Source organism: Neofelis nebulosa, chromosome 14, assembly GCF_028018385.1.
Source record: "Neofelis nebulosa isolate mNeoNeb1 chromosome 14, mNeoNeb1.pri, whole genome shotgun sequence".
NCBI classification, from domain to species: Eukaryota; Metazoa; Chordata; class Mammalia; order Carnivora; family Felidae; genus Neofelis; species Neofelis nebulosa.
In genome coordinates, this window is record NC_080795.1 from 80624841 (window position 1) to 80652525 (window position 27685).

At 46.0% G+C, this 27685-nt stretch overlaps 1 protein-coding gene across 18 annotated transcripts in view; it reads right to left on the reverse strand.

Moving 5' to 3' along the window:
• The window catches only part of PTK2 (protein tyrosine kinase 2), a 259431-nt gene that overhangs the window by 200485 nt on the left and 31261 nt on the right, over positions 1-27685 (reverse strand). The window contains exon 2 of one of the 18 annotated variants that reach the window (XM_058699210.1): positions 23878-24004. The exons of the other annotated variants lie outside the window; for them this stretch is intronic. The gene's annotated coding sequence lies outside the window, so the exon portion shown is untranslated. The remainder of the gene's footprint in view (positions 1-23877; positions 24005-27685) is intronic. 18 annotated transcript variants of the gene reach the window in all.

The window sequence follows — 27685 nt, forward strand, 5'->3', positions numbered from 1 at the left end:
CTCTCGAGGACAAAGAAAGTCGAGTGTGGGCAGCGAAGGAGAGGAGAAGCTGAGTCTCTGACTGCACGGTAACCAGAGCCTGGCAGCTTTCTCTCCGCCCACCAAGCTAATGTGTATCTCATCTCGATATCCAAGCAGTACCTGCTGGGGAGCAAAGTCCCAGGGGCACAAAAGATGACAAGACCAAAGAAGCAAGGATCCCCCCAGGCCAGCAAAGAGAGCCCAGCGGGGAAAGAGCTGGAAGTAACGGGGTCGCCGAGAAGAGCAGACAGGTGGTGAGGGCGAGCACGGAGGAAGGTGCCCGGGCGCACAGAGAAGAGGTCCTGCTCGAGACGCCCGCACGGAACGCCGCGGGGTCTCACCCGTCACACAACTCACAGAGCAGCTCACTCCCAGTGTTTACAGAAGAGGACGGTGTGGGTCTGGAGGCTGCGGCACTGGCTGAAGGCCAAAGGGCTGAAAAATTACACGAGGACGTGCTACTCTGTGAGAGCATTACTCCTACGTTCCCCTTGCTAAATATTAAAGACAAGTTATGCTTTTAGATCTCCAATCCAGTGACAGCTTGGAAAGAACGAGAAAGGGTAACATGAGTGAAAAAAGTGAGCAGTCCCTTTATGCTCTCTGATTTAGGAAATTCCACATACTAACGTAAAGGCCATCGGTCATTAAAAAGTTCTGTAATTTCTTTTAAAAAAGCCTTTGTAGTACCAGTACAGTTAAAAGCAACTCTGGTAAGTCCTACTTGACAGGTAAACATTTCATTAAAATCTGTACGAAAGACACTAGTATTCAGTCGCGCCGCAGACCCTAGGCATCCCGGACTCCGGTCTCCTTCCTCAAAGCAATCCATCGGCAAAGCCCAATACCTGGCCTTTAAAATGAATCCAAACGGCGTCTGCGCGCCCGGGCCCCCGCCGCAGCTCTCCGCCCCACACTCAGCTCCCAGCCCGCGACCGCACCAAACCCCTCCGATCGGCCGTCGCACCGTTTCCCTCCTCCGCTAAAACTCACCAACACTTGCCCGAGTCTGCCGGCACGGGTGCTTGCACACTCAGCGTGGTCCGCGAGGCCCCCTCCCACCCACACCCTCTGGCTCGCCGTCTCTTGGCTCCCACTTCCTGGGCTTCAACACCCCGACCTCCTCGCTGTCCTGTGCCCATACCAGGTATGTGCCCGCCTTTACACCGCCTGTGCCATGCACTCGGCCTGCTTCACTTTCCCACAGCCCCGTCCCCTTCTCAAATATCACGCAACTGATTCCACACAATTCTACGGTACGTTTATTGTCCGGCTGCCCTCACGACGACCCGGTCTCCACGGCAGGAAGGAATTCTGTCTGTTCCGCACATACCGTCTTCCGGGCCTTGCTACTGAAACGGTAAGAGGCACAGGCCACACCCCACACATCCTTCTATCACCTACAGGTAACGAGGAGATGGCAGAGGGACCTGCTATTCTCTTTCAGAGGCCATGTCCACAGAAACCATATCGAGATATTCTACACGTCAAGACCCGACACCAAGCTCAGTAAGGGCACGGACTGCCTTGACCCTGGGCGCAGCTTTGCCTCCGAGACCTCTCTCAGCTCAGGGGCTTGAGGAGTAGTCACTGAATAAGCAAAGTAAACAATATAAAAACACTGCTCTTTCAAGAATATAAAAAAAATGGAAAAAAGCAAAACTGACATAAAACCTAGGAAAACCGGGCGGACTGCCTCTCCCCACCCCACATTAAAGATAAGTCACACAACTGTAGTACTCCGATACTCCTATGAGAACTTCATTGCAACTTGCAGTAGAACAAAAATGAAAATAGTGTGTGAGATTAGATAGCAAGATCAGGAAGCAAAGAAGGGAGTTCTAAACCCTTGCATATACTGTGCAGTGCTGTTCCACATGGCTTCCCTACAGAAACCTTAAGTGAGAAAGTACTAGAAAGAGCTATTAAGAAAGACGCTGCTTGGGGCGCCTGGTAGCTCAGTCGGTTAAGCGTCCGGCTCTTGATTTTGGCTCAAGTCATGATCTCACAGTTCATGGGTTCAAACCCCAGTGTGGAGCCTGCTTGGGATTTTCTCTCTCTCTCTCTCTCTCTCTCTCTGCCCAACCCCCTTGAATGAATGAATGAATGAATGAATGAATGAATAAAAGCAAGCTGCTTATAAATGTCACCAAAAGCAAATCACACAAATGCCAAGTCTGACTCTCACACACTCCTGTACTTACATGGTTTTATTTGCTGGCCTTATGTAATACTTCAGGTCAGTATTTCTTACAAGAGTAAAGTCGTGGTAAACACTTTCAAGTCAGCTAATAAAAGGAATGTGGAAGAACGGTAATCCATATTATACACACATAATTCAAAATCTCTCTTACTTCTTCTATGTTTGCATTATCAAGAGTTACAGATTTACTGTCACAGTTACTATTATAACTGAGTACCTCCAATTAGAAGCTGATCATTACAACACACCCTAACTCTTGAAAGTTGGCTATCCTACCCTAAACTTAATTCTATTAAGACTCACAGAATTAAAACTTCTATGTCATTGTGCCTCAATGTCTCCACCACAAAACAGAAATAATTGTAATCAACAAAAATTAAGACTTGATACTGACTAAACAAATTTAGTCCTAAGAAAGGATATAACCATGTTCTGAAGATAAATAGGTAAATAGGTGTCAAAATATAACATAGTCCAAAAGGTGATGGTGTCATTCGCTGTCCTTGCAAACTTTCTAACAATTACTATACCTCCTCCCTTCTGCTCCTCTGAAGAACTCTGGGGACGCTGAGGGAGGCACTGCATTTGCAACTGGGAGACACAAAGGAGCCCCAGTTCTATCCGTGAGACAAAGGAAGACTCATTTCACTGTCTGAAACTTCAGTTTGTTCATCTGTAAAACAAGGACAATGACAACACCTATCGCCTGAGCAGTGACTGTGTGCTAGTCACAAAATAGCACAATAGCAAGACCAACAACAAAAATATAACGAGAACGGCACAATGGGGAGCCCAAGTTAATGCTTACCCTGTGCCAAACCCCATTCTAAACACTTTTAAACTACTGCCCCAGTTATTAATAACCACCTTCAGGAGAGAGGTTCTATCACCCCCATTTAACAGATGACAAAACCGAGGCACGCAGAGATAAGTAGCTTGTTCAAGGTCACAGAACTCCTCAGTAGCAAGGCTGGAAATCACACTCAGGCAGTCAGGCTCCATCCAGTCTGTGCTCCTCACTCCTCTGTTGCGGAACTTCACCTATTTGTTTCAATTAATAATTCCAACAACCAGTGAGACAGAGGATGTTAACAAGCCACGTGTGACATGTAAACAAACTGAGGAACAGAGACATCAAGTGACATGACCTGACATCACAGCCCACCGGTCTGCATACACACGTACCCGCACTCGGACGCCTGCCAGCATGCACACTTGCACCTCCGGAGGCTGCAAAGCTTTCCAGAGACTCAGGAAAACAGGCCCCGCTAGGCCCACAAAGGATGAATGAATGACTGTGAGGGCCACAGGGACAAAGAGAGGAAGAGAAGAAATGTGCCCACAGAAAGAATATGAGACACAAACTGCTCCCATCCCTAGGCCACACTCCAATTCACCAAATTCCGCGGCTCCTGTGACAGTCCCCCGGAGTCAGCAATCCCGCCCCGATTGCAGATGAACGCCATCATGGTACATGCTGGACGTGTAGCTGTTACCCGAGACAGACATCAAAATCACCAGGAAATAACATCACAATGAATTAGGCGACCGAAGATCTATGAAATGGGAGGATGACTGCCATTCCTCATGAGGCAGAACATTCTAAACTTACTACAAATTCAGACAATAGTGAACTAGAATATCTTCCCAGACACTAATGGCCATTTCTTAAGGAGATGAAGGCAAATTCTAGATTTAGACCTGTCGGGAGGTTACTCGTTATCAGGTGGCTTTTTTTTGTAAGTTTATTTATTTATTTTGAGAGAGAGAGAGAGAGAGAGCACACACACAGGAGAGCATGGGAGAGTGGTAGAGAGAGAAAGAGAGAGAGAGAGAGAGAGAGAGAGAGAGAGAGAGAGAATGAATGAATGAATGAATCCCAAGCTGGCTCTACGCTCAGCACAGAGCCTGACTTGGGGTTCAATCCCACAACCCTGAGAACATGACCTGAGCCGAAATCAGACACTTAACCAACTGAGTCACTCAAGCACCCCTTTGTCATCAAGGTTAAAAGAAAAACAGAGAAAAAAAAGGCTCCTGAAATCTATAAGAAGATGCCACTTTAGTTTTTCAAATATGCTAGTGGAGGCCAGCTAACACAGAACAGGACAAGCAACTCACCAAAATGATCAACCTAATGATCTACATTATAAAACACAGTGGGGGTTTTTGCTTATATTGGCCAAGTAACAAATATCAAAGGATAATCAAGTAGTTATTTATTTTAACGTTAACGCCCTCCAAATGAACCTTGAAGCTTTTACTGAACATGCCTCCACACGGCCAACTCAATCATGTCACCACCGTATGTTTTTTACCCTGTAAATCCGATTTACCCAGAGGGTGATCAGTCACCTTACTGAGCGGACAGCAAAGTGCCCCGTTTCAAGCATGCAGCTGAGGGGCGGGGCGCCTTGGGTGGCTCAGTCAGTTAAGCGTGCGACTCGGTTTCGGCTCAGGTCATGTTCTCACGGTTTGTCAGTTCAAGCCCTGCATCGGCTCCACGCTGACAATGCAGAGTCTGCTTAGGATTCTCTCGCTTTCCCTCCCCAGCTCATACTCTGTCTCTTTCCTTTCCTTCAAAATAAATAAATAAACTTTAAAAAAAAAAAAAAAAGGCAGTCTGCAGCTGAGACCCCCTGCGGGGCCGCCATGGGAGATGGGGCTGTGCAGAAAGAAAGGCCCCCTGGCGGTGAGCGTGAACCTCTTCCGCCACCTACACCCTGGTTGTCAGGAAGCAGCAGTGGCAGCATCTACGGGACGGTCCGTTCCTCCCCCCAGCCTTCCCCCAGCCATATCCTAAGTGGAGCCGGGACGAAGGCGGCTTCTCTTCCCAAACGCAGCTACCCAGTGGCTGGTGGATTCCTCGGTCAACGGCCCTCCTCCATGCTTTTGCTTTTGTCACATCGATACCAACAGACATTATTCCAATTCAGCAAGAAATTTACAGCCATTTTTCCAATGCTCCCTAAAATTTTTACAATTAAGAAAAGTTAAAACCACCTTCACACCTATTCGGAGGACTACTATTTCTAAACGGTGGGAAACGGGAAACAACATGCTTTGGCCAGGATGTGAAGAAGCAGCCGCCCTGTGCGCCACTGGTGGGGACACGGAACGGTGTGAGCCACGGTGCCAGCGCCTCAGAAGACCAAGGGGACAGAGTTTCAGATGTGCAAGATGGAAAGTTCTGGAGATCCGTTTCCCCACAACGTGAACGTTTTAACAGTACGGAACTGTACAGTTAAAAATGGTGAGGATGCCAAGATGTGATCAGCATAAAAAAGCTTATCAGAGTGTGAAAACCGCTTTAGAGGAGTGTCTCGTGTTTACTTTACAACAAAGTGGCGAATACGATTACGTCCACCTTTGCGGGTGAGGGGAAAAGCCCTGAGATGGCAGGAACATGCCCAAAGCCCAAGAGGCAGGAGAAGGGAGAGACGATCACCAGTCCTTGAGGGAGGACATGATACTAATCCAACACTACAAGGGAGCCTCGCGTGCCCCCCGTAATGAGTTAACCCCATAATCGACTCTGAGATAATTACCGACACCCACTGGGAAGATTACTAAAAGGAAAGGTCACTTGGAACGGAGCTGGGAGGCCAGCACGGGCTGCTCTCACCCCCGATCACCCCTCCCTGATGGCAGGTCTGGCCAGGAGAGAGGCACCTCGCAGGTGGACGCCATCCCTGCTGCAGAGCGGCACCTCCTCCCTCCCAACCTCCCCGCCTTCCCCTACAAAAGAACAGTCCTCACCTCCCTTCTGCCCGCCGTCCTACCCCAGCTTGCCTGCCTGGGTTTGCAGGTCCCTGCTCTTCCCAAATAAACCCATCTCTGCTAATGGAATGACCCGCAGTTTTAGCTGTAAGGTTAGTAAGACCACTTTCAAGAGAGCGCTGAGGCTGAAAGAGGTAAAGGTCTTGGGGTGAGATCAGACTCTGTAAAGTCAGAGCCGCATGAGACTCCGAGGCCCAGGTCGTTTCCGCTTTCTACCAGCCTCAACCTGCAAGCCCACCGCCGTCCCTTCGGCTTATGTCAAGTCCTCCCTGAATCCCAACCTGGTGCCATACACATGTATGACTTTGGGCACCTTTTAAACAACTTCTCTCTAGAATGTGGTTTTCTCATCAGTTAAGTGAAAAAGCAGCACCTACTTCCCACAACTGTCAGGAGAGTTAAGTATTACAAACAGAAACAGTAATGGAAGCGCATCACTACCAGGACACTCTTCTGCATCTTCCGTGTTGATTCAGTGAATTAAGCACTAGGGACCCCGAAATGATCGGGACAGAGGTCACAGCCCAAGAGAAGGCAGGCACTCGGTCGCTCCTGGTGGATCGGGCTGAGAAACCTCCAATAACCCCTTTGAGGTTTAAGGCAGTTGAGGCTTAAATGATTCGTAAGTTTGTGTGCAATACCGAAAAACTACCAACAGCCTGCATGGCGACAGAAATGAGTAAATACGGTTTGAAAAAGGTATTTGCGGAAAATGTTTCACTGACACTGGAAACACCCGTGAATGCAAAAAGTCCACACCGCATAAAAAGAGTAGCGCAATACGCACAGTCTTAAGATGCAAAGATTTTAAAGACACGGACTTCAAGTAATAAAAAAGATACAGAAGAATATGTCGGCTGTGGTTACTTCATTGTAAAGGAAAAAGACACATGCACACATGTGCTTCCTCGTGTATCACAGACCCACCTAGAGACATTTGCAACTTAGAAAGACTGACTCTTCCAGAGGATTCGGCAGAAGGAAAATCTGGAAATCAGGAAATTTAGCATTTCCTGCCTACCCATTTGAATTTTGTGCCATGTGTATTTCTGCTCAAAATAACAAGTGGACATAGAAACTATTTTAAAGAAAAAATCTCTAGTGAGGTCCTCAATATTTCCCAAGAAAGTAATCCTTTCTAAGTAACACATGGGTCAAATATCGAAAGAAAGAGAGAGAGAGAGAGAGAGAGAGAGAGAGAGAGAGAGAGAGAGAGAAAGAAAGAAAGAAAGAAAGAAAGAAAGAAAGAAAGAAAGAAAGAAAGAAAATCAGAAAATGTTCAGAACAGTGTGATAATAAAAACACAACATCAAAATCTTAAGAACGCAGTTAAGAGTATTTACAAGGGCATTTAGAACTTCAAGTGCTTACATTTAAAAGGTAAAAACATCAATTGTCTATGTTTTTACCTTGAGAACTAAGAGCAAATTAAACTCTAAATTGAAATATAGAGTAAGTAACAGTGCTGTACATTATTAGCACATGGGGCAAAAGGAGAAATGAGGAATACTGATCCTATTTTTAAAATTTTGGCATCTTGTCCCTCATGGATGTTTTGCGTTAATGTTTATCTTTTTAAAACCCTGCATTAAACGTTTACTTATCTTGATTCCTGAGGTTTTCATCGGCCCCACTGATGCCCTTTGAGTCCCGTTCTCGCCACCCACACAACCCTACACACCTACGCCCACAGCCCCACACCGGCCCTTATCACCTAAGGGGTTTGCAAAACTAGAAACATTTCTACCCAGAGCATGTTAAATACAATCACTCCATTTTAAAAGTTCTCTTGTGAGAACAAAAAGGGTATTTAACGCTTCTTCTTCAAGGACCAGAACCACAGTAACTCAACTGTCAAAGCCTTATCTGCCTGACTTGCAACGGTTACAGCGAATGTTTTACTCTGGGCCAGCAAACTCCTCGATTTATAAATGCCTGAATTTAAATACAGGAGGCAGGCCCTAAAAATCTGTTAGCGACATCAGTCTTTGATTACAGATGACCACGCCTACTACGATGCGGCGGAAATCAGAAATTCTTTCCTTCTGACTCTGTGCAAAGGGCCTAACAGCAGCAGCGCCTCAAATCCACAAGCCACACTGAACCTCGCAGGGCAAGAGAGGCACAAAAGAGAGTCTGTAAATGGCTGACTTGTTACAAGATTCCTCCTTCCTCCTTTTAAATCAACTGTAATGAAAACTGTAACGACAAACGTCCACTCGAGATTTCTCAATTCGAGACGGTGCAACAGCCGGCAGCAGGACAACGTGAAAAGTGCAGAAAACGCCCCGGTCGGCGAGCCGCCCGCCGAGGCTGGGAGACCTTCAGGGGGCGAAGGGCAGGAAGCCAGGCCCACGGGCCACGGCTTTCACCTCTGTATTTATCTGTCGCCTTGGGGAACAAGGGGAGGCTCTGCACACACAGAACTGCCGCCACCGGCCGGAGCACCAGGCCCGGCTCTGGCGGGCTGGACACCGAGAAGCAAGCACGGCGTGGTGACTGCCGGACGTCGCTCAGCACCGAACAGCGATGGCACCGGCAGCTGCCGCACTAAAATCATTGTGCCGGGGGCGCCTGGGGGCTCAGTCGGTTAGGCGTCTGACTCTTGGGTTTCGGCTCAGGTCATGATCTCCAGGTTTCGTGAGTTCAAACACCGCGTCTGCTTGGGATTCTGTCTCCCTCTCTCTCTGTCTCTTCCCCGCTCGCTCACGCGGTCTCTGTCAAATAACTTAAAAAAAAAAACATGCTGAGTGAGAAGTTGGACATAAAGGACCACCTACTGTATGTATGATTCCAATGATATAAAACGTCCAGAATAGTCAAGTCTGTCCGTTGGAAAGATGTGGTTGCCTAGGGCTGGGGGTGAAGAGGGATGAGGTGATGGTGTGAGGTTTGGAAGGGGGGTGGGGAGGACTAGGGGCTTATTTTTAATTTCTTGTCATTTTAAACAAGGCTGGATCAAGGAAGTATTAGACTCATCATTTATTTTCCAAAGTAGTTACAGTTCCTTTAGGATTTATTGGTACTTTTTTTTCTTGGCTGACTTTCTAGACACTTATTTCCAACCATTCCATTGGATACCAACCGTTCCAAATTAGATCACAGGATATATTCCTTTTTTTTTTTTTTTTCACTTTAGCTAGTATCAGATAGGTTTCTGCCATTTGCACCTCAAAATTTTTCCAATAATAAAATTCATAAACCTGAGTCCTAACCCATCCTAAAAGGGTCCAGCTTTCCATTCACTCATCCAAGAATTTAGCGAGCACCTACTGCACACCAGGCACTGCTCAGATGCCACGAACGCCTCAGTGTGTGTACAAGGATAGAGATACACACCGGGATGTGCTGCTGGGCGCTTAACAACGGGCTCTGTGAAGAGGCCGGGGCAGAAGCCCCGATCCGTGGCGCTGGCAGATTTCTGCAGCATAAATACATCCACCATATCTGGTCTTGAGCTACCAATGTGGTGTCAACCGTCTCTCCGTCCCCCCTCCCCCCACACACTTCTTCTGCCCTCGTGGAGTTTACGTTCTGTTAGAGGAGACAGACCACAGTAACATCATAAATAACTAAATTGTGCAGTACGCTATCAAGTGATTAGTGTTATTTTAAAAATTACTAAATGCAGCAGGGTATGAGGCAGAGGAAGTGTGCACGTAAGGGAACAACGCAGGTTCCAGCATCAAATGAAGTGGTCAAGGTGAGCCACACGGCGAGATACACACGCATATGCATTAGAATACGGAGATTCAAAAACATACTTTTTTTTTCCAATTTACAAGAAAATCACACAGTATGTACTCTTTGGGGCACGGAGCCTCACAGCCACTTCTGGATAGTACTTCATTGTGTGAATGTACCGCAATTCTTTACCCAGTCCACCCTTGACCAACAGTGGGCTAATTCCTGTTTGGGGCTATTACGAATTACTCTGTGACGGCCGGTCTTGTACAGGTTTCTTGGCACACGCGTGCACGCATTTCTGCTGTGTGTCCACCTGGAATGGAACCACCAGGTCAAGGTGCACGCTCCAGCGGAGTCAGCGCTACCAAACGACGGTCCGAAGGGGACGAACAAAGTGGCCCTCCCGTCGTTCTCGTGTGTGAGGGTCCCCGCTGCCCCCAACCGTCAGAAGCAAACGTGAAACAAACAGGCCTAACTTCCGAGGTGCTGGTGCAGTTGCAGAGAGGGGCTGTCGTCTCACTGCACACCCCAGGTGTGACACGTCCTGCAGAGTACGAGAGCTGTAAGGAAAGCTAATGCTGTTTTAACAAGAATACAAATGAAAACAAGATGAAGGAGCAAAGGCACGTTCAGATGCATCCAGAGGTCTTGTCAGTGGTGACAGTGGCACTGTGATTCTGAAATGGCACACAAGTTTCATATGCACGAATAATGAAGCAACTACATAAGCGTGCTAGTGTTAAGCACCAAGATTTTGGGGCGCCTGGCTGGCTCAGTGGAGCGTGCAACTCTTGATCTCAGGGTTGTATATTCGAGCCCCACATTGTGTGCAGAGATTACTTAAAGATAAAGTCTTAAAAAAAAAAACCCGCAAGATTTTAAGCAAAAGAGAAAGGAGATACAAACAAAATCAAAGCAGGAAACCATTTTTGTCTTAAATTTAAGTTGGAAGTTTCAGGATAAACTCATGACTTATTTTTCTCTTTCTAAAAAATACACACGTCCTACCTCTGTTCTCTAAAAAAGCCCAGAAGCAGTAACATCCCATAATTAACTACCATAGTATCCACACTATAGTCCTTAAATACCATTTCCCACTAAAGGAATCAAGGCTCCTTAGAGAGGTGGCTGATTTCAAGTCTGAAGCAAGAAAGGTACAAATTGAGCCTGGAACGCTTTGTAGTGCCTGTGAACAGAAAACTACAAAAAAAGTCAGTGGAGTCACTTCCTAAGGACACAGAAGAGACATCTACAAACAGCAATCTCACCATCCAAAAGAATGACTATGGTAAATGAACATACACCTATGTGTACATATATAAACAGAGAGGTCATCTTAAAATGTATGCATTTAGGATACTAAAAATAATTCTCACTTGGATCAGTCACCATTGGATACTGCGAGGACACCAACAAACTCATTCTGAAACTAGTAAATAAAAGATTATGCATGTATCCTACCTTTTCTGTATGGGCTACATTTCAGGATACCTAAACAGTTTAAAAAAAAAAAAAAAAAAGGGCCAACAAAAACCCTCCAGCAAACAAGCGCACAAGGCATGACAAAATCAGAACACAGTTTCTGCAGCTCTGATACAAAATCCCCAGGCAGCCACCATCAATGCCTGCAAAAGCCACTAGATGGAAGGATCGCCACAGCATTTGGACAAATGACGAATGTGGCTGTCCCTTAGGGGGGAGGACATACCAACAGCAAGTATTCTTGCCCCCAAAGTTGAACCTCAGTCTGGCTGACTTCTAGCAACTAGTTTCAAAACTTACAAATTAAATGACATCACGTGATACGATCAGCCAAATTCAGAATGTGGGAAATTCTATAAGAGAAATAACAATTTCTTCAAGAGCATCAACAAAAGCTGTAATTCAAAAACAAAACTGAAATAGCGTAAAGCAAGCGTTAGAGATCTGCCAACCAACAGGTAAAGGCTTAAAAAAAAAAAAAAACTGAGAAAATCAAACATTACCCAGCTTTATTAAAGATTTTATTTTATTTTTTTAAACATTTATTCATTTTTGAGAGACAGGGTGCAAGCAGGGGAGGGGCAGAGAGAGAGGGAGACCCAGAATCCGAAGCAGGCTCCAGGCTCTGAGCTGTCAGCACAGAGCCCGACGCGGGGCTCCGACCCACGAACCAGGAGATCAAGACCTGAGCCAAAGTCGGACGCTTAACCGACTGAGCCACCCAGGTATCCCTTAAAGATTTTAAATTACTTTTAATAATGTGAGACATGGTAAAGGTATTATGGTTATATTTCATACCTGTTAGGGACACATATTGAACTTTTACGGGTGAAACTTTATTATTATATGATGCCTGGGATTAGCTCTAAAATACTCCAGCAAAAAAAAAAAAAAAAAAAGTCTGGGGAAAAGGAAACAGGATAAACAAGGCCACAATGGTGACACAGGGTTCATTATCCAATTCTACTTTTATGTATACTTCAAATTTTCTAAAATAAAAAGTTTTTAAAAAGAACTGAAGAAAGGGGGCACCTGGGTGGCTCAGTCGGTTGAGCGTCTGACTTCGGCTCAGGTCATGATCTCACGGTCCATGGGTTCGAGCCCCACGTCAGGCTCTGTGCTGACAGCTCAGAGCCTGGAGCCTGTTTCACATTCTATGTCTCTCCCTCTCTCTGCCCCTCCCATGCTCATGCTCTGTCTCTGTCTCTTAATAATAAATTAAAAAAAAAAAAAAAAAAGAACTAAAGGAAACCTACCACACAGACTCACTAACAGCCAAGTGAAGCAGCACTGTAAATACAACGTTCTAACACATACCTCAAGTCCACACTCAGAAGATAGTATGTTCAACATGTAGAGTCAATTCGAACCAAGAGTTTTAATTCAGGAAAGGGGAAGCCAGAACAACATAAGCAGTATATACATGTTTGCTGTGTATCTTAGACAAGCCAACCACAACTGAGAGAATCAAAATGGGGAAAAAAACACCAACATTTCCCACCCGTGCAGTGTTCCAGGAGATGGCCTTATTATATACATTATAGCACAGGCTACACTGGAAAACAGGAAAAAAATGTTCACATTAACTACTCAAGGAGGGACCCAGAATCAATATTACAGTTCGCCAAAGGTACAGCATACATGCCCATCAAAATTTATCCTAGTGGATTCTTAGCGTTAATAACACGCAGGTTCAAATGCATCTGTGACTCTTGGCTGCAGGCTCCACTGACTGGATAAGTCCTCCCAGAAGAAAGTCACCTCACCTGCTTATAAACAGGGTTATCTCATACTGGAGTCAGGGCTGACAGCCAGGGAGTCAAAGCCAAGATCCAGTCCTCAACTGGCTTCTGAAGCCCTATCTCAGATTCACTCTATGATTTGAAACCAAAAAAGGGGAATTATGTTGTTTTCAACAGGCTGACCATCAATGTAATCTTAATTCTCAGTGTGTCCTTCTCCTTCAAGAGGAGGCCAAAACCTTTTTGAATTCAAGTCTTTTTTTTTTTTTAAGTCTATTTATTTAGAGAGAGTGTGTGCACGTGCATGCACATAGCAGGAAGGGGCAGAGAGACAGAGAATCCCAAGCAGGCTCTGCACAGCCAGTACGGGGCCGATGCAGGGCTTGATCCCGTGAACCATAAGATCATGACCTGAGGAGAAACCAAGAGTCGGACGCTTAACCGACTGAGCCACCCCACCCAGGTGCCCCTAAACGCGTCTTTTTGTACAATCAACTGCGGGCAAACAGGGAGGAGAAGCAATGGACATTCTAATTTTTACGAATCCAAATCCCCTGAAGAGATCAACAGAAGACTCGTACAGATAAATTAACATTTACAGATAAGTGCACAGAGCAGTCACAAAGTCTACAAATGGCTAAAAGGTAAGCCTGGGGAGTGGAGAGGGAGCCCCACTGTGAAAGACGTCCCAACAAGACAAAGGGGCAATTGGTTGGCACCCATTTCGGCTGCAATGCCAACTGTGGGGACCCCTGCCTGTTGTCACATTCCAGGGACCTCAACTGACCTGAGGAACACATCAAAGCTTGATTCGCCTCAAAGCCTGTCTGTACCTAATCCCCAAACTGAAGCTGCTTAGTCTCTGCACACCTCCAAGAGCAAATGTAAACGAGCAACTCAAAGTTTATCCGTCCTCTGGAGGACCCCGGGGGGCTCAGTCAGTTAAGCATCCAACTCTCGATTTGGGCTCAGGTCATGATCCCACGGTTCCAGCCCCATGTGAGGCTCTGCCCTAACCGCGCGGAGCCTGCTTGGGATTCTCTCCCTCTCTCTCTCCACCCCTCCCCCCACTAAAATAAACATAAAAACAAAACAAAACAAAACAAAAAAACAGGTCAGTCCCACAGTCCACGCCCTTTAGTGTTCTACATTTTAAAAGGAGTACACTACCACACACCTGTGTGGCTCAGCTGGTCCTGCCCGACTTCGGCTCGGGTCATGATCTTGTGGTTCGTGGGTTCGAGCCCAACATCGGGCTCTGTGCTGACAGCTCAGAGCCTGGAGCCTGCTTTGAATTCTGTGTCTCCCCCTCTCTCTCTGCCTCTCCCCTGCTCATGCTCTCTCTCTCTCTCAAAAATAAACATTAAAAAAAATTTTTTTAATAAAAAAAATTTTTAAGTAGACAAAATTATGTCAAAACATTATACATAACATTTTCAACTTAAGTCCCACAAAAAGTTGAAATCTAAAACATCACCTGTACCTTTACTCCACTATAGACGGTATTCTGGAGAGCATTTTTTTTTTAACTTCCTAGAAAGATAATCTTTTAGGAAAAAAAACTTTCAGTTAATTAAATAAAGCCATTATAATACAGACTACTACTCTTCTGGGATGCACTCTTTCCAGGCATCTTATAAAAAATAAGATTGTTCATTAAAGACAGGAAAACTAAACATCAGAAACAGATGGAAAGATAATTAACAGCAACAACGGAACACATTCAAATTCTGACCCTGGGGGATCCAGAAGACCTAATTATAACACAGAGGAACGCGGATCTCCTAGGATACAGGAGTTACTTACAAACATATATACACCTAACTTGTACATTTAAAAAAAATCTATTTTATTTCCCATTAAGCGACTGGAAGGGAGAAGAAAAGCCAAGGAACTGCAAAAATATTTTAGAAGTATTTAAATCTCCTTCTTATAATCATTATTGCACACTTTTGTATTTACTTCCTGCAGAAACTGTAATTTAGTTTCGCTGTGGTTTTAAGTATTTCCACACCTCATTTTGCTAAAAATAAAGCTATGAATGAATTTTTCTACATAAAGTGCATTTAAATTATTTCTGGAAGTACATTTGTTTTTTACTCCCAGTACATACGAAATCTGACTATGTTTACAGGGGGCTTAACGCACACTCCTTTCCTTGGCATCGTGAATTACTGCCTAGGAACCACCTTTGAGTACAGGAATTTCCTAATACATATTTCCCAAGCTTTTATGGAAATCAAATACTATCTTTAAGTAAATAACAGAAATGTGAATTAAGCTAACAAGAGTAAGAGAACACAAAAATAACTGTAAAACGTAACTACACATTCCTAGTCCCAAAACCTATGAAGAACACTGAGACAGCTGTTTGCATGTGACCTCGAAGGTACAATCCACACTTAGTACAACATAACCTTTCCATGCAGCAGTTGACAGAAATGTCTCCCGCGGGTGCAAACTATACTCTGTGCAATCTCATTCTTCTATCCTTAAACCTGGCTGACCTCAACCTCATCTGGCTAGTTACCGAAGAAGACAACGCACTCTCCCCCCCGCCCCCCCCGCCCCGTGCACATCTATCGCAATCTCCCCATACACACATTGCAAACAGAGGCCACTGGTCACCAAGTCCACAAACTGCAGCCAGGAAACAGCTCTGCCCTGCCATCTGGGTGACCTCCTGGCAGCAGCGGCAGGACGTCCCAAGAGGAAAAGAGCCATCGTGATTGCTGTGTTGACGCCATGCAAAAATCTGACCGTGCTTTTCACCCTCTTCTTGACAAAACCCACTCGGGAACTAAGTCCTTTTTTTTTTTTTTTTTTCCATAAAAAGGAACACATTGCCTTCCCTGAATAACTACCTGAATAAAAGTAAGGTGGAGAAAAAGGCTGGGGGGGGGGGGGGGGGAGTTAAGGGCAAACCTAGAAAGGAGGATACATTTTCTTCAACTGTCTGAACAATCTTCCAGATGTACACACTAACAGAAAATGATCTTTACTGCCTAATAAATAAAAGTATATCCTAATCTTCAAATCTAAAGATTTACACTACAGATTAAAAGTCAAATTCAAAAACGCCAATGAATTTTTATTGAAACATCTTATATATTCACTAATTCAAAATTTTCAAGAAACTTGTAACAGAATTCACGGCAAAAGGAAGCACACAAGTGTGATTAAGGTTTGCCCAAATACCTAACTGCTGCTGACATATGTAAAGTTCAACTCGAGGCCTGATCAAGTCTCATCTGCCCTCAGTCCACCAAAGACGGTAAACTCAGGATCAAGAGTTTCCACATAAATGCAACAGGTAGCCTCTGCCAACACCGCAGGTCAAGAAGAGGGTGCCCGAATCCTCCCCCGTTAAGTTTTATTTTTTTTTTTTAATTTTTTTTTTAACGTTTATTTATTTTTGAGACAGAGAGAGACAGAGCATGAACGGGGGAGGGGCAGAGAGAGAGGGAGACACAGAATCGGAAGCAGGCTCCAGGCTCTGAGCCATCAGCCCAGAGCCCGACGCGGGGCTCGAACTCGCGGACCGCGAGATCGTGACCTGAGCTGAAGTCGGACGCTTAACCGACTGAGCCACCCAGGCACCCCTCCCCCATTAAGTTTTAAGTACCAATCTAGCCATAGGGCCCAGAAATCCCAGGCAGCCCCTCACTCTAGAGTATGTCCTAACCTAGGTCATACCAAGGTTATGAACAAATGTCATACACATACCCAAACACCATTATTCTCCTGGGCTTTTTATTTCAAAGCAGCCATCACCAGTAGATAAAAACTAAGCAGTACGTACACACTCATTTATTTTGAGCAATGCGTGTACTGTCCTAGCATTAGCTATTGATGATAATCTCAAATTCACAAGTTAACAAAGGTATTTTGAAAGGGACAGATTTAGTTACTAAAATTTATGTCAAAAACTAGAAGAGCCAGAAACAATTCCAAATCTCTGTCCAATCATTTGAAAGATCACAGAGGAAAAAACGAACAGTACAGAGCCTGGGTCACTGCAGGAACTCAACTATGTGCTCAATGAATGAACAAATCCTCCCACATTTCCTCCTATTCACGTTCACGCATAACCGGGCCTGGCTAGGCTTCCCGCTCACATCCGCTAAGGCAGCACCAGCAGGGTGGGGGCGGGTAAGGCCCTGGAACAAATAAGCCTCTGCCTGGAGGTGGGACTGAGCGTTTTGTTGGTGACCAACAGCCCAGCACCTGGTAGCCTAGGCAAGCAATGCTACTTTCCGGTAACTGTAATGCAGCCGAATGCACCACTTATCTTAGGCCAGTTTAATAACAAAATAACTAAAATGAAAGCTTTGCCGAAATATAGATTTCTCTCTGTCAAATGGAAATTACTTGCGATTTTCCAGATAGTAAAATCAGTGGCTAAACTAGTATTGAAACAAGTCAATTTCTGCCATTTCATTTTCCGGAAGACCGAGAAATACAGTGTATGAACTGCATGGACTTCGGGACATCCACTTCAGCCATGAGGGAGGAACTAGAACGGAAAACAGCCCTCCATGGTAAACAAACAGAAGAGTGGACAAAATCCGTGAAAACACTTTCTTCAGATCTTGAGACAATGTGCGGTGCAGGCCCGCGAGCCTCAGCACCCCGCTCTGTCCAGCTGGGAGCAACCACGGCCCACAACGCGGGAAGGGAATCCAAGTACAGGACCGCAAACTCGGCTGAGGAGAGGAAATTTCCAGTCTGGGGAAGCGGAGCGGCTGAAATTTGCAAGGCAGAGAATCAGAGGTGGAAAGTTATAGAAAACGAGTTTCAGAAACCTGCACAAAGACCAGAAGATATGGAAACGCATGTTTAGCCTGCTGAAAGAAACAACTGTCAAGCTAAAAATCTACACACCCAGCAAAAGTTTCTTTCAAAATTAAAGATGCTTATCAAGAAAAGAACAGATAATCAAGATGTGATAGCCTCATACAACGAAATACAACTCAGCAATTACAAGGAACAGATTACAGACATGCATAACATGGGTGAATCTCAACAACAATGTGCTAAAAAAAAAAAAAAAAGCCTTACACAACCATGCATACAGTATGATTCTGTTGACAGGAAATCCCAGGACAGGCAAGACCGATCTGAAGTAGGGAAATAAGACAGCGGTTGTCAGGGGTCGGGGTGAGGACAGCAGCAGGGACTGGGCAGGAATGTGAGCCCAGATGGGTGTGAGGGAACCTCAGGGGAAAATTACAGTGGTCTAGATTTTGATAAGTGGTGGGGCTGCCAAGATGACATTTCACGCAGAGGTGCATTTGTGACAACTCGGTGAATGTGCACCTGAGGTATACGCCGCTGGCTATCAATTTTACACTAAAAGAAAAATCCCCTGAATGAAAACTGAACTCTAGTAAACAATGCGCATGCTGAGATACACAGGGTGAAGTGTCTGCAGTTGGTATCTGCAGCTCATTCGGAAACACACCCTAGAAAATAGAACGGGTTACTCTACAGAGGCATGGATAATTGGTGACTTACGTGATAAAGCAAGAACAGCAACACACTACAGGTAGAATCTAGGGGGTCTATGAGTAGACGGGTGTTAGCTGTAAATTCTTGCAACTTTGTCGTTTGTTTGAAGATTATCATAATGAAATGTTGTAGACAAAAATAGAGATTAATCTAGATTTCAGAGGGAAAAAATAAAAGACGAAAGGGAGCATGGGCCTCCCATACGGTTACGTGAAGACGATGGGGCGCAGACAGTTATAAAAAACAGACAAACTCATCCAGAACAACTCTCTGAAGGGACCAGAAGATGACCACGCAGGCAACAACAGGAGAAGAAACTACTCTCAAAACTGCGCCTGCCTCTGGTCCAAACTGAGTGTTTGCGACTTTCCTGCCTGGTAAGCCCGTGAGCCCCAGCTCTGGCAGGACAGGACTGCAGCCTTACTGTACCATCACAATGTAGCAGGACGGTGGCTGTAAATCTAAGGGGGAAATTTTGGAAACGGGAAGGCTGCAAAATGCTGAGCTCCAAATGTGAATATAAATAAACACTGCCCAAAGCCCCGGCAGACAGTGGGACCAGGCAGGCACACGCAGGAGAACCCAGGAGGCCCAGAGGCACGCACCAGAGCCAGCCTGCTGCTCCTCTGACTAAATGTGTCTCCCAACCCAGGGCGAGCTCTGGTGGCAGAAAGAAAAGTCTTCCTGGCATGAGGTCTCAGAAGAAATGGGGGCTGGTGGACCAATGGAAATTTAGAGGACGGATGCTGGAAGCAAGGGAACCCCAAGATAAAACCCCAAATCTGAGAATAAATTCTACCCCAATCTTTGACTGACCACCAAAATATAAAGGTACATGTGAGACCCCCCCCAACACACACAGAGGCCCAAACTTAATAGAAAAGAAAAGAGAAGGGGGGGAGGGGAGGGGAGGGGAGGGGAGGGGAGGGGAGGGGAGGGGAGGGGAGGGGAGGGGAGGGGAGGGGAGGGGAGGGGAGGGGAGAGGAGCAAGAAAGCAAGCAATGAACGCACTGGAAGCCAATAAAAGTGATCAGAGACCTCATCAGCTCATCAGAATAAAAGAAGCAAGCCTTCTGCACCCTGAGCACAGGTGTGCATGCGTGTGTGGGAAGCAGTACCACCTGGCAGCACGTGAACATGCCCGTCACGTGGACCTTCCCCTCTAAATCCCATTTCCCACTAAAAGGAACCGGGGATACTTGGAGAAACGGCTGATTCCATGACGCAACAGAGAAACTACAAGAAACACCACTGTACCAAAAGGAAGAAAAAGCTCAAAAATTAATAGGGACGTGTCAAAAAAATACAGGAGATGATCCTGGAGAAGGCCAAACCAGGGAGAAGTCTAGCATCGAAATGAATAATGAGTCAAGGATTATAAGCCACTGAGTCAAACGAGCATCCGTGAAGTTCTGACGGACGACATGAGTGAGTGAGCGAACAGAGGAGAGGAAACTCGTCCTGGCAGCTGGACACCAGCTGATAAACAAGAAGGGGCAGTGGCGTGCGAGAACCACGGCTGCACAACCAGCTCGCAAGAACCGTTTCAAGCAAGAACCACCAGTGGGTGACCGAACTATCGGTTTGAAAGTTCGAAAGGTCCCACAGCCTCAACTATGTCCCTACAGATTACTCATTAACCACAGAGGATAAATGCTCATTTTAGAGTAGAGACAGTAGGCAGATGCATTCCTCACCCGATCGCCTAAGATCGGTAATTCTCAAGTTTCAGAATGCATCAAAATCATTTTCAGGGTTTGTTGAAAACACAGCCTCAGACCCTAAGTTTCTGACTCAGCAGGCCAGGAGCAGCGTCCAAGACTCATCAGGCCTAACAAGTTCCTGGGCGTTAACGTCACCAATCACAGAACGAACTGGCACCATGTGCCATTCTGAGATGGACATGATGGCTATGAGAGAGGACATGGCCCTGAGAAAAGGACAACATCACTTTCCACAACAGTCTGACCCCCAAAATGCATAATCTGAATTTAATATGAGAAGACATCAAAGGAACTCAAAAGGAGCCCTACGAAACAATCAGTTTACGTTCTTTAAAACTGTCAATGTCATGAAACCATATCCAGACTAAAAGGACTACAAAGACATCAGTAACTAAGACACGTGGACGCCTGGGTGGCTTGCTCGGTTGAGCATCCAAGTCTTGATTTCCGCCCAAGTCACGATCTCACAATTTGTGAGATCCAGCCCTGCATCAGGCTCTGCATTGATGGTGCAGAGCCTGCTCAGGATTCTCTGTCTCTCTCTCACTCTCTCTGCCCTTCCTGCACATTCTCTCTCTCAAAATAAATAAACTTAAAAAAGTTTTTAAATAAACAAATCATACCTGTAATTCTAGACTGGATCCTGTGTCGGGGTGAAAACTGCTAGAAACAACAGAGCAACTGGAAAACCGTGAACATGGATTGTACAGGAGATAAAATGGCAACATTAAATGTTATACTGATTATACTGTGGTTATGTAAAAAGTCCTTGTTCTTAGTAAATACTCAAGTATGTAAGGGTGAAAGGGCATTATGTCTGCAACTTACTCTCAAAGGGTTCAGTAAAAAATAAATGTGTGTGCGTGCGTGTGTGTGCGTGCGTGCGTGCGTGCGCTCACCCCTGTGCATCTGTACCTATCCAGAGACGGAGAGGAGGAAGGAGGGAGGGGGGCACTGGTGGATCTAGGTGAAGGGTATTTGAAAGCGGACTACACCACTTCTCACGACTTCTCCCTAGAAGAAAACAAGGTTTAAGTGAACAAAAAGCCAAGGAACAGCAAAACAGAAAAGGCAGTGGTGGGAGGGCCTCCAGAGGCAGCCACCCACACAGCCCGACGCTGAGCACGAAGGCGGAAGTGGTGCCACGGCACACGGGGAACGACAGGCGCTTACACTGACGCTCCCCAGGCATCTAGCGAAGCTGAAACGGACTTCCACGCCTTTCAGTACATTTCGCTCACGAAGACCCTTTTGGATTAAGTGCCCTTTCGGAACACACAAGAAAACGAGCGTGGCTGAGTATTCTTTTTTTTTTTTCTTTTTTTTTTTCTTTTTTCAACGTTTTTTTTTTTTTTATATTTATTTTTGGGACAGAGAGAGACAGAGCATGAACGGGGGAGGGTCAGAGAGAGAGGGAGACACAGAATCGGAAACAGGCTCCAGGCTCCGAGCCATCAGCCCAGAGCCTGACGCGGGGCTCGAACTCACGGACCACGAGATCGTGACCTGGCTGAAGTCGGACGCTTAACCGACTGCGCCACCCAGGCGCCCCGTGGCTGAGTATTCTTAAACCTTCACGCTCCACACCTATTTTGGTTCTCTTCTGCACGTACCACTTTTCACACGACCGGTGAGTCACGCTGTCACCTACCAGGAGGCATTCCGTGCGGCGCGGACACTGTGCGTGGTATGGCGGCGGCAGACCGTTCACGCTGGAACCGACACGGCACGAAGTGCCATCCCACGTCCCTGCGGCTACGCCGTGACACCTGCACCAGGGCTGCCACCTGGCTGGCAGCAGCTGGAAATGTCACCAGCCGTAAGAAGTGTCCCAGCACAGGTCCAACCCTTCAAAACGAGGGTTGTTAGCGCAGAGATTCCCGCAGCAAAACCCGGGGACGGAGTCAGACAATAAAACACGTGAGGGAGAACGATTCTCTCTCCCCTGTTCCCAAATGCAACTGTCAAGGAGGCTACGTATTTGCTGTGCAATCACCGTCTAAAGGGCACCATGCGCAGGCTGCAACGAACACGTCTGGGCACACCGATGTCACCGGGCACACTTACGTCACCAGAGACAGCGCAGCGAGCCTCAAGAACACAGACAGCACACGCAATAAAGAAACAAAAAAGCAGCTCAGGAAGGTCCTATCACAACTCTTACAACCACTGATTCTATTATTAGCAAACACTCCAATACCCACCCTCTGATCGTAAAATCATATGAAGACCTCATCATTTGAATTAATGGCCTTCTTATGCTCTGAAGTCAAACAAATTTTGATTTTTAAATGACAATTAAACATACACACAGTTTTCCACTTTAATCCCCCTGCCTGCCCACTGTTGCGGCTTGCCTAAAAAGGGTTTATTAGGAAAAAATGCTAAATAACTGCTCTGCAGGACATCAAAAAGCACCACATAGTAAGGAATAATGAGCAATCCTCTTGCAAACTGTGAAGAGACTTGACTTACAATCACAAGGAAGCCTTAAGTTTAGTGAAGCCACCCTGAATTATCTTCTGTGTACATTCTTATTTCTAGCAGTTTAAAATATAATTGTACCCTACAATTAGAGCTGACTAAAGACAGAGCTGAAGACTATATAATTAAGTTTGTCGTGAATCAGAGAAAACATCTTTTATTAATTTTTAAAGCTGGTAAAACTATTTTTCTCCAAAGCTACAAGAGCTTGAACGCTATGGAAGGAATCCTAAAATAATTAAACTTTAAAAAGTCTCTTATGTTTTTATTTATATCTATAATATATAATCGTCTTACACAAAAACCACGTTATAAACCCTTTAGGTCATGAAAAAATATAAAAATCAATCAAAGACTCCAAGATTATACGTTTTCAGAAACAGTGTCTGTGCTAAAATCTATTTTACTTAAACTTCTAGGATACCTAATCCAGAAAAATAAAATTTAATCCACTGGAAAGAAAAAGCGAGCTCAAGTGTGTGTATAGGTGAGTACGCCTGTGTGTGTGTGTGTGTGTGTGTGTGTGTGTGTGTGTGTATAAGATCTACGTGTGTATATACATAAGTCACCTATTTTTTCTTTAAGCTTGGCTTACTGAGGAAAAATGTACATGCAGTAAAACATTCAGTTAGATGGGTTCTGACTAACACATTCGGGGTATAACCGCCCCCAGAAGGGAAGCTATGGCCTATTTCCATCACCTACCAAGTGCCCTCATGCCCTTTTGTGCTCAATCCTCTCTTCCCCTTGTCTCAGCCCAAAGCAGCCAGTGATCTGATGCGGTCTCATGGTTTTGGCTTTCCCCAAACGTTATCAGGGTGGAATCACAGTTGCATAGAGCTCTGTGCCTTCACGTCATAGATGCTGTGCAGATTCTCACCCTTTGTCTTGAAGATGTCAGTACTTAGCACCTTTCTGTTGCTGACCAGGATTCCACCATGCGGGTGAACCCCAACCATTTACCACTTGATGGACATCTGAGCTGTTTTCCATTTTAAGCAAGTATGAATAGAGCCGCTACACACGTTCATATACAGGCCTTTGCGTAGACACCAATTTTCATTTCTCTTGGGTAAAGACCTCGGGGTAGAATTCCTGGGTTGTATGAGAAGCGGACGTTCAATTTTATAAGAAACTGCCAAGCTCTTTTCCAAAGCGTTATAGTTACAACCCTCTGCTCTCCCACCAGCAAAGCATGATATAGTTGTAGCTATTCCACATCCTTGCAAGCGGGCACTGTCACCTTTTATTGTCTTGTTTCGTGCAAATGTGAGGCATTCTAGCGGGACTGCAATGCTACCTCGCTGTGGCTGTCGTGTGCGCGTCCCTGATGACTAACGATGGTGAGCATCTTCTGTGCTTATTGTGACCTACAGAAAAGGGACGAAACGTCTACTCAAATCTTTTGGCCATTTTTTCAAGTGAATTTTTTGCTAAAACACCTACATTTTTAGTAGACAGTTTATCAAAGAAGAAATGCAGGAAAGTTTGTCTATTTTGTTAAGTCACTTAGAATTCATTAGTAGACAAGAATCTAAACTGCTTCCTTGCCATCCCCACTCCCAATACCCTACCTGTGCCCCTCCAAATGTCTATGATATGCTAAGGCAGGTAGAAAGAAAAAAACATCCCCTCTGTCCCTTACTCAGGATGTACAAATCCCTGGAAAAGTTGCCTGTGTCCCTATTTTCACAAGTGTGTGATGAAAGCACATCGTTTCCTCAGTGTGAGCCAGGAACACCGACGAATGAGGACCACGTGCCATGGTCTGCAGAGACAACGCCAATGCATTCCCACATGGATATGTGGTTGACGCATGACAAAAAGGAAGTCCGCTCCTGAGGACAGTCTGCGGGCCATTCAGTAGGGGGCAGCACTCCCCACTCTTACATCCAGGGCCCGCACACAGGACTGTAAGGGACCGGGAGAGCCTGCCGCCACCGTGTGGAGCCTGGGGCGGACTCCTCAGAAGCTAGCTCCAGCCTCTGCTCTAGGACACCGGGACAGAAATCACTACCTTGCCAAGTTACTACAAAAAACTAAATAGGATTCATGGGGCACCTGGGTGGCCCAGCCGGTTAAAGCACCCGACTTCAGCTCAGGTCATGATCTCACGGTTTGTGAGTTCGAGCCCCACATCAGGCTCTGCGCTGATAGCTTGGAGCCTGGAGCCTGCTTCGGATTCTGTGTCTCCCTCTCTTTCTGCCCCTCCCCTGCTCATGCTCTCTATCTCTTAAAAATAAATAAATGTTAAAAAAAAATTAAAAAAAAAACTAAATACGATTCAAACACACAATAACTGACACATAAATGGTAAATATCACGACTATGACGTATAATTCCTGAATCAGAAACGTACCCAGACTGGCAAGATGAAGGATGCACTTCACAAAGCTCTGGGTAAAAGGCTGAACTTGAGACACGGCAGACCCACTGCACACGCAGGGTCCTGACCATCCATGAGCCGGCCAGGCATCGACAGAAAAGGTGTGGTAGCACATTTACATAAAAGGTGCCCTGGAGATGACAGTCATGAAAGGTATTTACGGACTTTCTTCCTTACAATTCTGCCTCAGCATTGCAAACTGAGCGACGCTTCTTTTCAAACGAAGCCAATCCAATCACTCTTGGTCCTGCACTATCTCACTGCCGATGGCTCATTTCCCCACAGGCTTCCAGAACTACGCCAAACAGTGAGGGCTGTGCTGGCATGTCTCAAGGATACCTCCCAACCCTCCCACCAGTCCAGCTAGACACACAGCGGCCACCCCTTCAATGTCCTGTGGTCACTCATCCTGCTCGCATAGTATTCAGTCCTGCATGACCAGTGGCTGGCTGCCTTTGTGACAGATATTCAATAAACAATTTTCCATGAACCATTTCATGAAATCAACAGTTTAAGGTTATCTCTTGGGGGCCCTTGGGTGGCTCAGTTGGTTAAGCATCCAACTTTGGCTCAGGTCATGATCTCGTGGTTTGTGGGTCTGAGCCCCACATCAGGCTCTGTGCTGACAGCTCGGAGCCTGGAGGCTGCTTCACATCCTGTCTCCCTCTCTCTCAGCCCCTCGTCAGCTTGCATGCTCTCTCTCTCAAAAATAAATAAACACTAAAAAAAAGAGACTATCTCTTGGATTCAAGTGTCCTGCTATATCCTACACTCAGGTTTTAAGACATTAAAAATTTATGACAGGAGGGGCACATGGGTGGCTCTGTCGGTTAAGCATATGATTTCGGCTCAGGTCATGATCTCACAGTCCTTGAGTTCGAGCCCCTGATCGGGCTGTGTGCTGACGGCTCAGAGCCTACCGCCTACTTCGGATTCTGTGACTCCCTCTCCCTCTGCCCTTCCCCTGCTCACACTCTCTCTCTCAAAAATAAATAAATGTTAGGGGCGCCTGGGTGGCGCAGTCGGTCAAGCGTCCGACTTCAGCCAGGTCACGATCTCGCGGTCCGTGAGTTCGAGCCCCGCGTCGGTCACCGGGCCGATGGCTCGGAGCCTGGAGCCTGTTTCCGATTCTGTGTCTCCCTCTCTCTCTGCCCCTCCCCCGTTCATGCTCTGTCTCTCTCTGTCCCAAAAATAAATAAAAAACGTTGAAAAAAAAAATTTTTTTTTTAAAAATAAATAAATGTTAAAAAAAAATTTTTTTTTTTTTTTTAGGGGCACCTGGGTGGCTCAGTCGGTTAAGCGTCCAACTTCAGCTCGGGTCATGATCTCACGGTTTGTGGGTCTGAGCTCCGCATCAGGCTCTGTGCTGACAGCTCGGTGCCTGGAGCCTGCTTCAGATTCTGTGTCTCCCTCTCTCTCTGCCCCTCCCCTGCTCATGCTCTGTCTCTGTCTCTCAAAAAATAAATAAATGTTAAAAAATTTTTAATTAAAAAAACCTTTTTTTAAATAAAAAAGAAAATTTATGCCAGGAGCACCTGGCTGGCTTGGTCGCTGGAGCACATGACTCTTGATCTTGGGGTTGTGAGTTTGAGCCCCACACTGGGTGTAGAAACTACTCAAAAAATATAATCTTTAAAAAAAAAATAAGAAATGAAACATTCATGACAGATGCTGAACAATCTGAATGTCCCATTTCCCAAGAAAACCTCTTTAAAATTCTTCGAGGAAGAGTCTATAGTACAACTGACCTAGCAAGGCGCCACAACACAGGCTTTTTAAGTTAACAAATCTCATCCAGCTCTGCTTATTCCCACTCTCTCCACCAAGAATGTCCTTCCCCAACTACTGCCAACCCTTCTCACCCCTGCTCCCTCAGGAAGACAAGGTGCCCTCCCTCCCGGCTTCCCATCACTGTCTTCCCAATTAGCATTTTCTTATTTTTTTTAATTTCTTTAAGTTTATTTATTTATTTTGAGAGAAGGAGAGAAAGCACAAGTGTGGGAGGGGGAGGGGGAGGGGGGAGGGGGAGGGGGAGGGGGAGGGGGAGGGGGAGGGGGAGGGAGAGGGAGAGGGAGAGGGAGAGGGAGAGGGAGAGGGAGAGGGAGAGGGAGAGGGAGAGGGAGAGGGACAATTCCGAGCAGGCTCTGAGCTGACAGCAGGGCTTGAACCCACGAACTGTAAGACCATGACCTGAGCTAAGATCAAGCATCAGAGCTTAGGGCACCTGGGTGGCTCAGTTGGTTGAGCGTCTGACTTCGGCTCAGGTCACGATCTCACGGTTTGTGGGTCTGAGCCCTGTGTCGGGCTCTGTGCTGACAGCTCGGAGCCTGCATCAGATTCTGTGTCTCCCTCTCTCTCTGCCCCTCCCCACCTGCACTCCATCTCTGTCTCTCAAAAATAAATAAATGTTAAAAAAAAAAAAAAAAAAAAAAAAAAGAGTTGGACGCTTAAACAACTGAGCCACCCAGGCGCCCCCGAATCACCATTTTCTACCTGGTCGCATCCATTCCTGCCAGATCTGCCCTGTGTCCTCAACCCTGGTACCATTTCTAGCAGGCCAAGAGAGTGACCTGTCCCTCACGGAAGGAAGCAGATGTCCCTGGGGGGTGAAGACAGAAGTAATATGCTTGAGTACATGGAAAATGTTATTAAGAGGTCTAGCTTC